Source organism: Gopherus flavomarginatus, chromosome 12 (genome assembly GCF_025201925.1).
Source record: "Gopherus flavomarginatus isolate rGopFla2 chromosome 12, rGopFla2.mat.asm, whole genome shotgun sequence".
In the NCBI taxonomy this organism is placed as follows: Eukaryota; Metazoa; Chordata; order Testudines; family Testudinidae; genus Gopherus; species Gopherus flavomarginatus.
In genome coordinates this window covers 12,895,230-12,909,381 of record NC_066628.1, presented here as the reverse complement: position 1 = coordinate 12,909,381, position 14,152 = coordinate 12,895,230, and the positions used below count along the sequence as shown (strand labels likewise).

The 14,152-nt window shown below is 47.8% G+C and overlaps 1 non-coding gene across 1 annotated transcript; it reads right to left on the bottom strand.

The window, feature by feature from the left end:
* Positions 1 to 13,717: 13,717 nt before the first annotated feature.
* On the bottom strand, positions 13,718 to 13,910 carry LOC127033446 (U2 spliceosomal RNA). Its single transcript, XR_007769126.1, has one exon. It is a non-coding gene; the product is annotated as a U2 spliceosomal RNA (small nuclear RNA).
* Positions 13,911 to 14,152: the final 242 nt, after the last annotated feature.

Here is a 14,152-nt window from a genome sequence, read left to right as displayed (position 1 = left end):
ACCCCTAGTCTTTCTTTGTTCATCTAAATGGATTGAGCCCCTGGAGTCTATCACTATAAGGCATGTTTTCTAATCCTTTAATCATTCTCATGGCTCCTCTCTGAACTCTGTCCTTTTTATCAACTTCCTTCTTGAATTATGGACACCAGAACGGGACACAGTACTCCAGCAGCAGTTGCACCAGTGCCAAATAGTATAAAATAATCTCTTACTTCCTACTCAGGATTCCCCTGTTTATGCATCCAAGGATTGCATTAGCTCTTTTGGCCACAGCATTGCATTGGGAGTGCATATTCATCTGATTATCCACCACAATCCCCAAATCTCTGGCAAAGTCATTGCTTCCTAGGATAGAGTGCCCTGTCCAGGATCCGGTAAGTAGGGCCTACTTTCTTTGTTACTAGATGTACACATATACATTTAGCTGTATCAGAACAGATATTGTTTGCCTGTGCCCAGTTTACGAAGCGATCCAGATCACAATGAATCAGTGACCTATCCAATTTGTGTGTCATCTGCAAACTTCATCAGTAATGATTTTATGTTTTCTTCCAGGTCACTGATAAAAATGTTAAATAGTGTAGGCCAAGAACCAGTGCCAGTGGGACCCCACTAGCAACAAAATCACTGGTTGATGGTTCCAAATTTACAATTACATTTTGAGCCTATTGATTGGCCACTTAATCCATTTAATGTGTGCCATATTAATTTTATATCTTTCTAGTTTTTTAATCAAAACACCATGAGATACTAAGTCAAATGCTGTACAGAAGTCTAAGTATATTACTTCAGCACTCTTACCTGTATCAACCAAACATAATCTCATAAAAAAAATCTCAAATTAGTTTGACAGGATTTATTTTCCATAAACTCATGTTGACTGGCATCAGTTACATTACTCTGTTTTAATTCTTTGTTAATTGAGTCCCATATCAGTGCTCCATTATCTGATTTGGAATCGATGTCAGACTGACAGGCCTGTAATTAGCCAGATGTTCCTGTTTACCCTTTTTAAATATTAGCGTAATATTGGCTTTCTTTTAGAGCTTCCCCGGTGTTGAAGCTATTGTACTGTGGATAAATAATGAAAGAGTCATTCTGGTGGGGAACTAGACCATAGCTCTCCCACCTTCTGGGTGGATGCCCTAACCACTGAACTATAGAGTCATTCTCTCTCTTTCTCTCTCTGACTATTTAAGTATTTATCTACAGTGGAACCTAATATTGATTAAAGGAAGAAAACAATCACCACAGTATTTTGCCTATTTTGTCCCCAGTTACCAAATATCGACATTAAATTCCCTCAGATTTTATATTCCCTTCGCCACATCCTCTGAAGAGCAGCACATTCTCCCAGTTTTGGAGGGAAACTCTTGCCCATAGTCACTATTCCTGATGGGAATTTAAACTCACCAGATTTAACTTCCCCCCAAGTTTGACAGTCAAATTGCTACCCCTGTTATGTCTATGAAAAATCATCTTTATTGATTAAAAGTGGCTAGCCCCATATTTAGTAAACACCAAGGCCAAGAACCTTTTCCAGTTTGGAGGAACAGTGTCCCCAAGTTGTCAGTTAAACCAAAGGCTGACAGACAGATTTTTGCCCCAGACTGCCCCCCACCCCAGCCCAATCCAGCTCCCTCCATCCACTAGCTGCCAGTCACCTGTCCCTCCCCAACTGCTGCCCCTGTCAACTGCCACAGAAACTTCCGGATCCCTCCCCGCTTCACCATAGGCGGCAGGTTTGTATCATTTTTGGTGGTGCTCAGAATGGGTCTAATCCCCACTCCCCTCCCGCCTTGTAAGCCAATATATATTTTATTAAATAGTATAAAAATGGACTGGAAACCGAAAGCATTTAAGTTTCTCTTTATTGCACAATGTCACTATCGTAAGAAAAATTATTTAACTAAGAATATCAACGTTATTAATAGTCTTTTGAATATGGAAATGACCATACTCTCTTTGATTAATAACTCTCAAAAGCAAATACTTTCTAAAATTAAAACAAAAATAGCCCCTTCTTTTGCGATGTTCTTCAGGAGGCAGCAAACACTTTTCGTCGTTGTTTGATTCTTGAAATGAAATCATCCAGGAGACTTGCAATGTCTGATTCAGAGGTAAAGTTCTTATGAACATGCAGAAATGCCAAGTGATTTAGATGTTCTTGGCCTATTGTAATTGGCAAATAATTTTTCAGTCAGCGCAAGTGGGGCAAGTGTTAGTCAGAATTATGTAGAATAATTTCAGGAGAATTGTAACGTCTGACAACATGTTACTCAAGCCTGTGTTTTGTTTTAGAAATTGCTTCACTTCACTCACTGAATTAAGTTGGCAATTTCTCAATCTGCAAATATCACTTAACATTTCTAAATGAAGAAATAATGTCACCATGGAAAGCTTCACTTATTGGGACAATGTCTTGTTTCGAGCCATTTGCTGCCTCAGTTACAAGCTTCTCCAATTTTACTGTGAATGTAAAGCTGTCTGTTGAAAATCTCTGTTCAATGGCAACTTTGCAAGCATCAATGATCTCAACATATATTTGATGAAAATATTCTTTGGGGGTCACTGAAGGAGTGAGGAAGGCTTCCATGATTGAGCCATCTTGGTGGCTTGTGTTTTCTCGGGAGTGTAGGATCACCTAAATCAAGATTTGTTGCCTTCTCTACTGTTGTTTCCCAGAAGTGATTGTATGATGAGTCGGTACGCATCTCACTCAACACCTCTTACAACTTTCTTCATAACACTTGTCAATGACACATTTGGGCTTCGAATTTTTGCATTAGCTTCTTCTACAGGACCCATGGCTTTCACAAGAACTGTTAGTGTAAAGTATGTTGAAAAAGATTGAAGTTGCTTCGAGAATCCACTATATTTTAATCAAAATTTATCGGAAGAGTAACTGTTCATCTAGGCAGTTCATCATGGCCTTGTAGTTGTGGAGCAGTGTTTTAGTGCTACTGAACCTTAGTGTCCATCTTGTTGGGCACAATGTTCGTAAAGAAGGTTCCCCTTCACTCTGAAACTCTCTGAATACTGCCATACATTTTAGTGACTCCGTGAAGGCATTGATGAGATCTTTCACCATCGAAAACATATAATGATACTCTTGAATATTATGCAGGGCATCCTGCATGGCAAGGTTAAGGGAATGTGCAGCACATTGCACATATTCTGCTTTTGGCTCTCGATCCTTCACCCTGGCTTGGTCCCCAGTAAATCTGCCAGACACATTACTGGCTCCATTGTAACACTGCCCCTGGCAATCAGAAATGGGCAAATCACACCTGAGAAGTGTATCTTCCACGATTTTGAAAAGAGAAGCACCATCCATTGCATTAGTTTGGTAAAACCCAATAAACTCCTCATAAATCTCCCAGTCTTCACTAGAAAAGAACCTTAAAGGAAAACTTACTTGTTCTTTTCTTGACAAATCGGTATTCTGATCCATTACAATGGAAAAAAAACTTAGAAACCTTTTATTTTTTGCACAATTTTTCTTAGCACCATCACTGCCATCATTTCAATTATTTTGTTAATAACCTCACGTGACAGCCACTTGTATTTTGTGCGATCAGGGCTGGTGCAAGGAAGTTTCTCGCCCTAGGCGAAACATCCACCTTGCGCCACCCCCCCACCCAGCTAACCACGCCCACCCAGCCCTCCTACCCGAGGAGGCCCCTTCCCCCCCAGCAGGAGCTAACCTCACCCGCCACGGCAGCTAACCCCCCACCCCACCCAGGGAGCCCCCCCTCACAGCAGCTACCCCCCTTGCAAGCTACTGCCCTCCTCCACGGCAGCTAACACTGCCCACCGTGGCAGCTAACCCTGCCTGGGGAGCCCCCTGCCTCGGAAGCTAACCCTGCCCCCCTCTGTGGCAGCTAACCCCGCCTGGGGAGCCTACCCCAGCTCTCCTCCGCTTAGCACTCTGGCGCTGATCTAATTCTCCTCCCCTCCCAGGCTTGCGGCGCCGATTGGAGGAGACTTAGAGCGGGAGCTGAGTGCTCAGCAGAGGAGGAAGAGTGGAGGTGATCTGGGGTGAGGAGCGGTTCTCCTTCCCCCCCGCCGTTACTGCAGGTGGCCCTCCCTGCGGCCCCCCGCCCCAGCTCACCTCCACTCCACCTCCTTGCCAGAGCGGGCTTTTAGGTGCCCTCAACCACTAGGTGCCCTAGGCAGCCACCTAGTTTGCCTAAGTGGTTGCACCGGCCCTATGTACGATTAAGCCACTGTCTCAGCTCCTCAGAATTTGTACTGCATAGCAACAAGAGCTGCATCAAATCTGAATCACTCTCATTGTGTCCACGTAATGCTATTCCTTGTTGAGCTAGGTACTGAACACTGGTAAAAATGTTGTGCAGTGCAAACCTAGCTGACTGTGATTCTTTTCTGCAACTGGCTGACATTAGTGCAGAAACATTTACCTGTGACTGCAGAGCAGCATCCTTCATTACCGCTTCTTTGTGACAGGAGGATTTTTCGTGTGATGTAAAACCACGCAATGCATGTCTCCAATCTTGAAATCCAGATGAAATAAATGTTGGCTCGGCCTTCATAGAAGATATTAAGATCTTCTTTTCAGAACAGTTTTTGCAGACTGAGCAAAAAGCTCTGTTTAATTTGCTATTTACTCCAACCACTTAAATCTTGATAGCCAAGATTGCTGAAAACTCCTTTTCTTATCTTGTAGATATGCCACATCTTTCTTTTGTATAACTTCAGTTTGAAAGCTGGGTGTCGAACTCAGGCCATCACTTGATGAATTACCCTTTTCTTCTTTTTCTCTGGGTAACTTTATTAAGAATTTATCCATTGTTGATTATTAGTGGGAGGGGCTGCAAGCATGTATATGCCTTCCCGTCCCCTTCTGAGGTGCTGCAGCAGTTCCTTGTGTAAGCAGAGTCAGGATAAGCTCTACCCTGACATCTGGTGGAAAGAATTTCAGAGAGTGTATTTGCATAGGCACGCCTACCCTATCCCAGACTGCTGAGCAGTGGGACTGCTTGGTGACAAATGACTCACCCTCAGTTGGGTGGTACTTGCTAGACAAGGGACATGGGTTCCAAAACCCAGTGAAGTAGAGAGGCTGGGGACAGGTATCTGTGCCTGGTGGTGCAGTCTCCTTGTGGAGCCAGAAGCACCAGTTGCACCCCTTCCTCTCTCCACTGTGGAATGTCAGAGTTGATTTTTTTATTCCCTCAAGAATCTAAATACAGGTTACTGAGCTGAACTCACTTTGGGCTAATGGTGCACTAGCACTGGGGCTCCCCCACTAAGAGCTGAGATCACTAAGAGTTGAAATCACAAAACAGCTGAAATGACTGAGCTGAGAGCACTGAGTACTGTGCTAACTAGTGGGGGAGCCTGAAGATATGCTGTGGAACAGAGCAGCTGGCGGAGTGGAGCAGTTGCGGGGACGGCTGGAGCGGATCACGGGACAGCTGGTGGCAGCAGAGCGGCTGGCAGAGCGGAGTAGCTGTGGGACGGGTGGAGCGGCCCACAGAGTGAGCGGAGCTGAGCAGTTTTGCAGAGCAGCTCATGGAGCAGAGCAGCTGGTGGAGCGGAGCAGTTCCTGAGGATGGCTGGAGGAGCAGAGTGGAGCAGCTGGTAAAGCGGAGCAGTTCGTGGAGAAGGCGGAAGCAGAACCCACGGAGAGGCAGGGCAGTTGGCCCTGGACCACGTAAGGTGCCCCTTTCTACTCAGGCTGGGGGGAGGGACCTCTACAGATAGACTCTCGAACTCTGGGGTGGCATTGACCAGAGACTTTTGGGTTGTTGGACTTTGGGGTGATTGGACTTAAAACCCTAAGCGGAAAAAGGACAGTGCCAAACGTACTTGGAGGTGGGTTTTTGTTTATGGTTTGTGTTATAACCCTGTTTGTGGTGTTTCTCCAATGGGATGCCGCATTGATTCCTTCCTTTATTAAAAAAGATTTTGCTACACTCAGACTCTGTGCTTGCGAGAGGGGAAGTATTGCCTCCTAGAGGCGCCCAGGGGGGTGTGGTATGTGAGTGTCCCAGGTCACTGGGTGGGGGCTCGAGCCGGTTATGCATTGTGTTACTGAAACGGAACCCCTGGATACTGAACCCAGCCCTTGTTGCTGCCAACTAGAGGGGCAGAAGGGTTACATTTTTGGGGGCTCGTCCGGGATCCCTGGGTCAGTACCCCTCGCAAGCACTTGTTGAGTGTTCCACTGTATTGGGAAATAATTATGTTTCTATTTTGAGGAAACTACTGTTTGTATAATGGCTAATATGTCGGGTTTGTTGGGCCCCAGTCCTGCAGCCTCTAGCTCAGGGGCGGCAGACTCAGCCTGTGATTGGGCAAAAGCACTGGGGCATATATTGGAAAAGATTGTGTTGGCCTATGCTACGTCAAACTCTTGTCGTAAGTTAAGGTTATTTGATGGGGAAGAGGAGTTTGAACTCTGGTCGGAGCATACTACTGAAATGCTGTGGGAGTGGGCCGTACCCGATGTAGAAAAGCGACGATGTCTAATAGAGAGCCTTAGTGGCCCAGCATTAGATGTAATTCGCACCCTGAAGCTCACTGACCCTGAGGTCAGTGTGAAGGACTGCCTAGAGGCCCTTGATAATACCTTTGGGAGCGTAGAGGGCCCTGAGGACAGTTACTGTAAATTCATTAATTCCCGACAGCAAAGAGGTGAAAAAATTTCAGCCTATATACAGAGGCTGGAGAGACTACTTCAGAGAGCTGTTATGAGGGGAGCAGTGACTGCTGAGCAGATGGATCAGACCAGACTGGCTCAAGTTGTAAGAGGGACTCAGTATCGGAACCCAATCCTACTTCATCTCCGACTAAGAGAACGGCAGGAACATCCCCCAAGTTACTCCCAGCTGATAAAGGAGGTCAGGGAAGAAGAAGAAAGGCAGGCAGCCAGCGAGTGTTGGGAAGCCCAAACATTGGAACCAGCCAGTACGACGCCACCGCCAATGGCCAGTGTACTGATGGTGAGCACCACAGAGGAACTTGCCCAACAAATGCAGGTCCTGACAGAACGGATAGCTGAGCTGCAAAGCATCATTGACCGAGCTAAGACTTCCAGGAATAAGGAGCCTCAGACTGTGATGATAGAGAAGTCAGTATCTAGAGTCACCGTCCCACCTCGCCGAATGGAGAAGGACACTTCTTTTGCTACCGGTGTGGTCAGGATGGGCACAGTGCTGCTAACTGCCATAAGGAAGAGAACCCCTCCTTAGTGTATGAAAAGCTGAGGATCAGTTGGGAGAGATCCAGTAGCTGCCAGAAGGTCCGGGGACGGAGACCACCTAGGCCTAGAGGATTTGAAGATTCCCCCAGAAGAGACCAACCAGCTGGGATCCCTGCAGGACTGATAGGGCCTCGAGCAGAGGTCATGGTGAGGATTGAAGGGGCGGAGTGTAAAACCGTGCTTGACACTGGATCTCAAGTGACTATTATATTTCAGTCATTCTACCAACAGATGCTTAGGCACCTGCCCATACAGCCACTGACTGGCATTGGTCTGTGTGGCCTCAGCATGGATGAATACCCTTATCAGGGCTATGTCATAGTACACCTGGAATTCCCAGAAGAGATTGCTGGGGTAAGACAGGAGGTGGACGCTGCTGCTTTAATATGCCCTGACCCCAAAGGAGCCTCTGATGTGTCTGTGCTAATAGGGACCAACTCCAGCCTCTTTAGGATACTGGCCGATTACTGCAGACAGCAAGCAGGAGACCAATATCTGAATACCTTGGTGATACACACACACTGTGCCGAGGCTTACAGAAAAATTGAGGACACGAGAAAAGTGATGCCTGATTTGCCAGTCGGAGCACTGAGGTATGCGGGCCCGGTCCCTTTAGTGGTGCCTGCCATGTCAGAAAAGGAGGTGATTGTCAGGAGTACCTGCCTAAAAGGCAGTAAGGGAACATTAGCTGTGGTAGAGCAGCCAACCAAGGGAGGGCTCCCAGAAGGAGTGCTGGTTCTCAGCGGAGTCATAACCCTACCTGCTGAAGCCCAGGAGGAGGTGACGATACTGGTTGCTAATGAAACACGCCGTGATGTGTTTGTAAAACTAGGGCAGAAGATTGCAGACATTTTTGAGCCTGAAAGCGTTGTGAGACCCCAGTGTGAAGCTGAAGTTCCAATGATAGATCCTGCGAAGTTTGACTTCGGGGACTCACCGCTGTCTGAGGAGTGGAAGGATCGCCTGAGGAAGAAGCTTTGCGAGAGATCCAAGGTGTTCTCACTACATGAGTGGGACGTGGGATGTGCAAAGGGAGTGGAACACCATATCAGGCTACAAGATCCCCGACCCTTCAGGGAGAGGTCTAGGAGGATTGCCCTCTCTGAGATGAAAGACGTGCGCCATCATCTTCAAGAGCTGATCGCGAATGGTATCATCACAGAGTCACGAAGCCCCTATGCCTCACCCATTGTGGTCGTTCGTAAGAAAAGTGGAAAAATCCGGATGTATATTGACTACCGCACCCTAAACAGGCGCACTACAGTTGATCAGTACACCATGCCTCGAGTACAAGATGCCTTGGACTGTTTGCTGGGTAGTCAGTGGTTCTCTGTGTTGGATCTTCGGAGTGGATACTACCAGATCCCTCTGGGTGAAGAAGATAAGGAGAAGACAGCCTTCATCTGCCCATTAGGGTTTTATCAGTTCGAACGCATGCCCCAAGGGATTTCTGGAGCACCAGCCACATTTCAGCGTCTTATGGAAAAAGTCGTGGGAGACATGAATTTACTGCAGGTGTTAGTTTACTTGGATGACCTGATTGTGTTTGGAAGAACCCTGGAGGAACATGAAGAAAGACTTCTTAAAGTGCTCGACAGGTTGGAGGCATACGGTTTGAAGCTTTCAATTGATAAATGCCAGTTCTGCCAAACCTCAGTGAAGTATGTAGGTCACATCGTGTCCCAAGAGGGTGTGAGTACTGACCCCGATAAAATAGAAGCACTCACTACCTGGCCACGTCCCATTAACTACAGAGAACTCAAGACGTTTCTTGGATTTAGTGGCTACTACCGCACATTTGTGAAGAACTATGCTACGATTGTAAAACCTCTGAATGATCTTACCAGGGGATACCAGTCCAACAAGAACAAATCTAAGACCCAGAATAAGCGGAGGCCTCCAAAGCCGCCTTTGCAGAGACACTATGGCCCCTTCGAACCATTTGGGCCACGGTGGGATGAAAAATGTGAGAGAGCTTTTCGGGAAATCATTACTTGCTTAACTCCTGCTCCCGTCCTAGTCTTTGCTGACCCAAGCAAGCCGTTTATCCTGCATACTGATGCCAGTTTGGAGGGTCTGGGAGCAGTACTGTATCAGGAAGTGGAAGGCAAACGCAAACCGGTAGCCTTTGCCAGCCGAGGACTGTCTGACAGTGAAACTCGCTACCCCATCCACAAGCTGGAGTTCTTGGCCTTGAAATGGGCCATCACTGAGAAATTCCGAGACTACTTGTACGGTGCTCAGTTCCAGGTGTGGACAGACAACAACCCAATGACCTATGTGTTAACAAGTGCTAAATTGGATGCTACAGGCCAGAGATGGGTGGCCACCTTGGCTAGCTATGTGTTCAGCATTCAATACCGATCAGGGAGGAGCAATGTAGATGCAGATGCCTTGTCCAGACGTCCGCAGGCACCTGATGTTGCTGTGATACCCACGGATGGCGTGAGAGCTATTTGCAGTGTGAGTCGCCGAGAGCCGGAGGCCCCTGAGAGCCTTCATGGATGTGGTGCTGAAGCTTTGGGCCTACCCCCTGAAGGCGTGCCTTCTGCTTCAGTGAACTATATTGCTTTGGACCAATCTCCCTTGCCCATGCTCAATACGGCTGACTGGCAAGAGGCCCAACTACAAGATGCTGACATTCGTGATACACTACTTGCCAAAAGAGAGGGGCGAGGCCCAGCTGAGGTTGTCCCACCTACCCCAGAGGGCAAACTACTATTGAGAGAATGGACCAAACTAAAACTGATTCAGGGAGTGCTACACCGCACGACCACAGACCCTCTACAAAAGCAACTTAATCAACTAGTGCTGCCAAAAGATTACAGAGCCCTGGCCATGAGGGCCCTGCATGATGACTTTGGACATTTAGGGATGGAGAGGACCCTGGAACTTATCCGCAGTAGATTCTATTGGCCACGGATGGCTGAAGATGTTCGCCGGAAATGTGAGACCTGCGCGCGATGTGTGCAAAGGAAAACTCTGCCCACGAGGGCTGCATATCTGAAGAACATCACCAGCAACAAACCTCTGGAGCTGGTTTGCATTGATTTCTTGTCTTTAGAAGTGGACAAGAGGAATATTGGGAACATCCTAGTAGTGACCGACCATTACACGCGATATGCACAGGCATATCCCACACGTGATCAGAAGGCCACTACCGTCGCTCGAGTACTGTGGGAAAAATATTTCTCAGTTTATGGATTCCCAGCCCGGATACACTCGGATCAGGGACGAGACTTTGAGAGTCACCTTCTGAAGGAGGTGCTGAGGATAGCAGGAATTAAAAAGTCAAGGACAACGCCTTATCACCCACAGGGTGACCCTCAGCCAGAGAGGTTCAACCGAACCCTGTTAGATATGTTAGGGACTTTGCGGCCAGAGCAGAAGGCAACCTGGAGCCAACATGTCACATTTCTAGTGCACGCCTACAACGCCACAAAGAACGACGCTACGGGAGTCACCCCATATCTCTTAATGTTTGGGCGAGAACCAAGATTACCCATAGACCTGTGCTTTCGTGTATCCGAGGATGGAGATAGCTATGAAACTCACCAGCAATACCTATCCCATCTACGAGAAAAGCTGCGGGATGCTTATCACTTAGCTACATCTGCAGCTCAGAAGAATGCAGGTCGCAACAAACATCGATATGATGCTAGGGTACATCTGCAAGAGCTCCAGCCAGGGGACAGAGTCCTGCTGCGAAATTTGGGTATTGCTGGCAAACACAAGATAGCTGACAGATGGAAGGCAATACCTTACTTAGTGATGGAAAAGCTAGGAGACCTGCCGGTCTACAAGATAAAACCTGAAGAGGGTCCAGGGCAGACCAAAACCGTGCATAGAAACCTTTTGCTCCCTGTGGGAGAATTGATAGGCAGCCCTTATGAGATGGGCCACAACAGGGCAACTGGGCAGAACGAAGGTGCTGTACCAAAGCCGCCTTCCAATGTGGACAGCCGGCCTCCTGCAGCTAACCTACCTCTACTCGGCACATCTGACAGTGAGTCTGAGGAGGAAGACACAACCATGGTGTATCCTGGGATGAAGACAAGATTTCAGTCTCGATCCGCTGAATCAGAAGAGAGCACATCCTCTTCCGCCGTAAACCCTATGGCAGAAGTATTTAGGCCCATTCCTGACATCCCTGAGCCACTGGTGGGACCCCCGTGTAATGACTTACACAGGCTATTGGACAATGGTGACATACAGATGGAGGATGTCCAGAGCACCTGCGACCCTCCACTGTTAGAACTAGAAATGCAGGAGCCTATGCCAGTATCTGAGGGGAACTCACAGGAAACCTCCCCATCCGGCACTCAAGAGGATGTCCCCCCTACCATAGCAACAGAGATTCTTAATAGGCGAGACAGGGTAATAAGACCAGTGAAACGGTTAACTTACGATGCACCTGGGGTGATTAGTGAGGAGCCTATACATTTAGCACACAGGTTTGTGAGAGCTAAAGTGGGCTATCTAATGCCTTTTGGAGGGGACCAATAAGTTGGTATAGTAGGGAATGTGATTTGTCCGGACGACAAATTCTTGGCTGGGGGGAGGATGTAAGCAGAGTCAGGATAAGCTCTACCCTGACATCTGGTGGAAAGAATTTCAGAGAGTGTATTTGCATAGGCACGCCTACCCTGTCCCAGACTGCTGAGCGGTGGGACTGCTTGGTGACAAATGACTCACCCTCAGTTGGGTGGTACTTGCTAGACAAGGGACATGGGTTCCAAAACCCAGTGAAGTAGAGAGGCTGGGGACAGGTATCTGTGCCTGTTGGTGCAGTCTCCTTGTGGAGCCAGAAGCACCAGTTGCACCTCCTCCTCTCTCCACTGTGGAATGTCAGAGTTGATTTTTTTATTCCCTCAAGAATCTAAATACAGGTTACTGAGCTGAACTCACTTTGGGCTAATGGTGCACTAGCACTGGGGCTCCCCCACTAAGAGCTGAGATCACTAAGAGTTGAAATCACAAAACAGCTGAAATGACTGAGCTGAGAGCACTGAGTACTGTGCTAACTAGTGGGGGAGCCTGAAGATATGCTGTGGAACAGAGCAGCTGGCGGAGTGGAGCAGTTGCGGGGACGGCTGGAGCGGATCACGGGACAGCTGGTGGCAGCAGAACGGCTGGCAGAGCGGAGTAGCTGTGGGACGGGTGGAGCGGCCCACAGAGTGAGCGGAGCCGAGCAGTTTTGCAGAGCAGCTCATGGAGCAGAGCAGCTGGTGGAGCGGAGCAGTTCCTGAGGACGGCTGGAGGAGCAGAGTGGAGCAGCTGGTAAAGCGGAGCAGTTGGTGGAGAAGGCGGAAGCAGAACCCACGGAGAGGCAGGGCAGTTGGCCCTGGACCACGTAAGGTGCCCCTTTCTACCCAGGCTGGGGGGAGGGACCTCTACAGATAGACTCTCGAACTCTGGGGTGGCATTGACCAGAGACTTTTGGGTTGTTGGACTTTGGGGTGATTGGACTTAAAACCCTAAGCGGAAAAAGGACAGTGCCAAACGTACTTGGAGGTGGGTTTTTGTTTATGGTTTGTGTTATAACCCTGTTTGTGGTGTTTCTCCAATGGGATGCCGCATTGATTCCTTCCTTTATTAAAAAAGATTTTGCTACACTCAGACTCTGTGCTTGCGAGAGGGGAAGTATTGCCTCCTAGAGGCGCCCAGGGGGTATGTGAGTGTCCCAGGTCACTGGGTGGGGGCTCGAGCCGGTTATGCATTGTGTTACTGAAACGGAACCCCTGGATACTGAACCCGGCCCTTGTTGCTGCCAACTAGAGGGGCAGAAGGGTTACACCTGTACACTCCTAGTTTGCACAAACCCACTCACTGACCTGTGACTAGCAATCTCTCACTGTTAACTCTTACAGCAAACCAGGGCAAAGAAAGCCTATGCAAGTGCTAAGCCCCAATGCTCTTTTCTGCTCCTTTCCCACAGAACTACCTCAAACGTACGGTCAATGGCATCAAATCAATTCCTTGCCATGGTAAGGCCTCGGGCATTGGTGAACCCCAGTCCCTCTGAGGTGATCGGCTGGTTCCTTCCGGCCTTAAACTCTAGGAATGTGACTCAAAGGGCCCCGACTTTCGTCCTCGTCGGGGCACAACATTTACAGAGTCTGTTCTCTAAGTTAAAATGGTGGCGTTTTCCCAATGGGAAAGGGATGGAAAATTTCTCTTTCGTGGGGAGACGAGGGAAAGAACAATCCAAACCATGCAATTAATGCTGGAAGGTATACTAAGGAGAGCAGTTTAAGAACTGACACAGAGTAGACTAAGAAAGCAGCTGTTTAACTGACCTACAAACAATGAGAAAGTAAAATCTGCAAGAGCAGCCGTTCAACTCAGAGGCCTAATAATAAGATGTAACTAATAACTGACCAAAAATTTACAAATGACTCAAAACCATACTCAGTACAAACCAAACAGGAACACAGACACCACCACTTTTCTTCGCTGCTCTTCAGCCATGATATTCTCCCCATAGGCAGGTCCACCATTCCTAGAGGTTCAGTGCCACAATAAGAGGGCAATGTGCGCACTGGGTGGAGGAAGCTGCTACTCCATGTCCCTATTCCAAAAATCAGTGTAATAGCTAGTGCTGAGATAGAGGAAGTATCTGTTATTAAAGTGATAAGAACAGATTTAACATTTTGATTCCAGCCAATGTGAAAATGATCTAATATACAGGTTAATAAAAACATTTCTAGTCCTCTGCATAGAATGCTTAAATTATGCAAAAATAGCAAGTTTGATTTAAAAAGTCATAAAAGGCACGTCATCCTGAATCTGACACTTGGTGAAATCTAAGTCTAGAGCACACAACTGATTTGGGGGTTGTGCCCTGCTTCTTAACAGGCTGCCCTGAAGCTGCCACTCACAGTCACGAGCTACTCCAGATGGCTCGAGCCTGCTCATGGA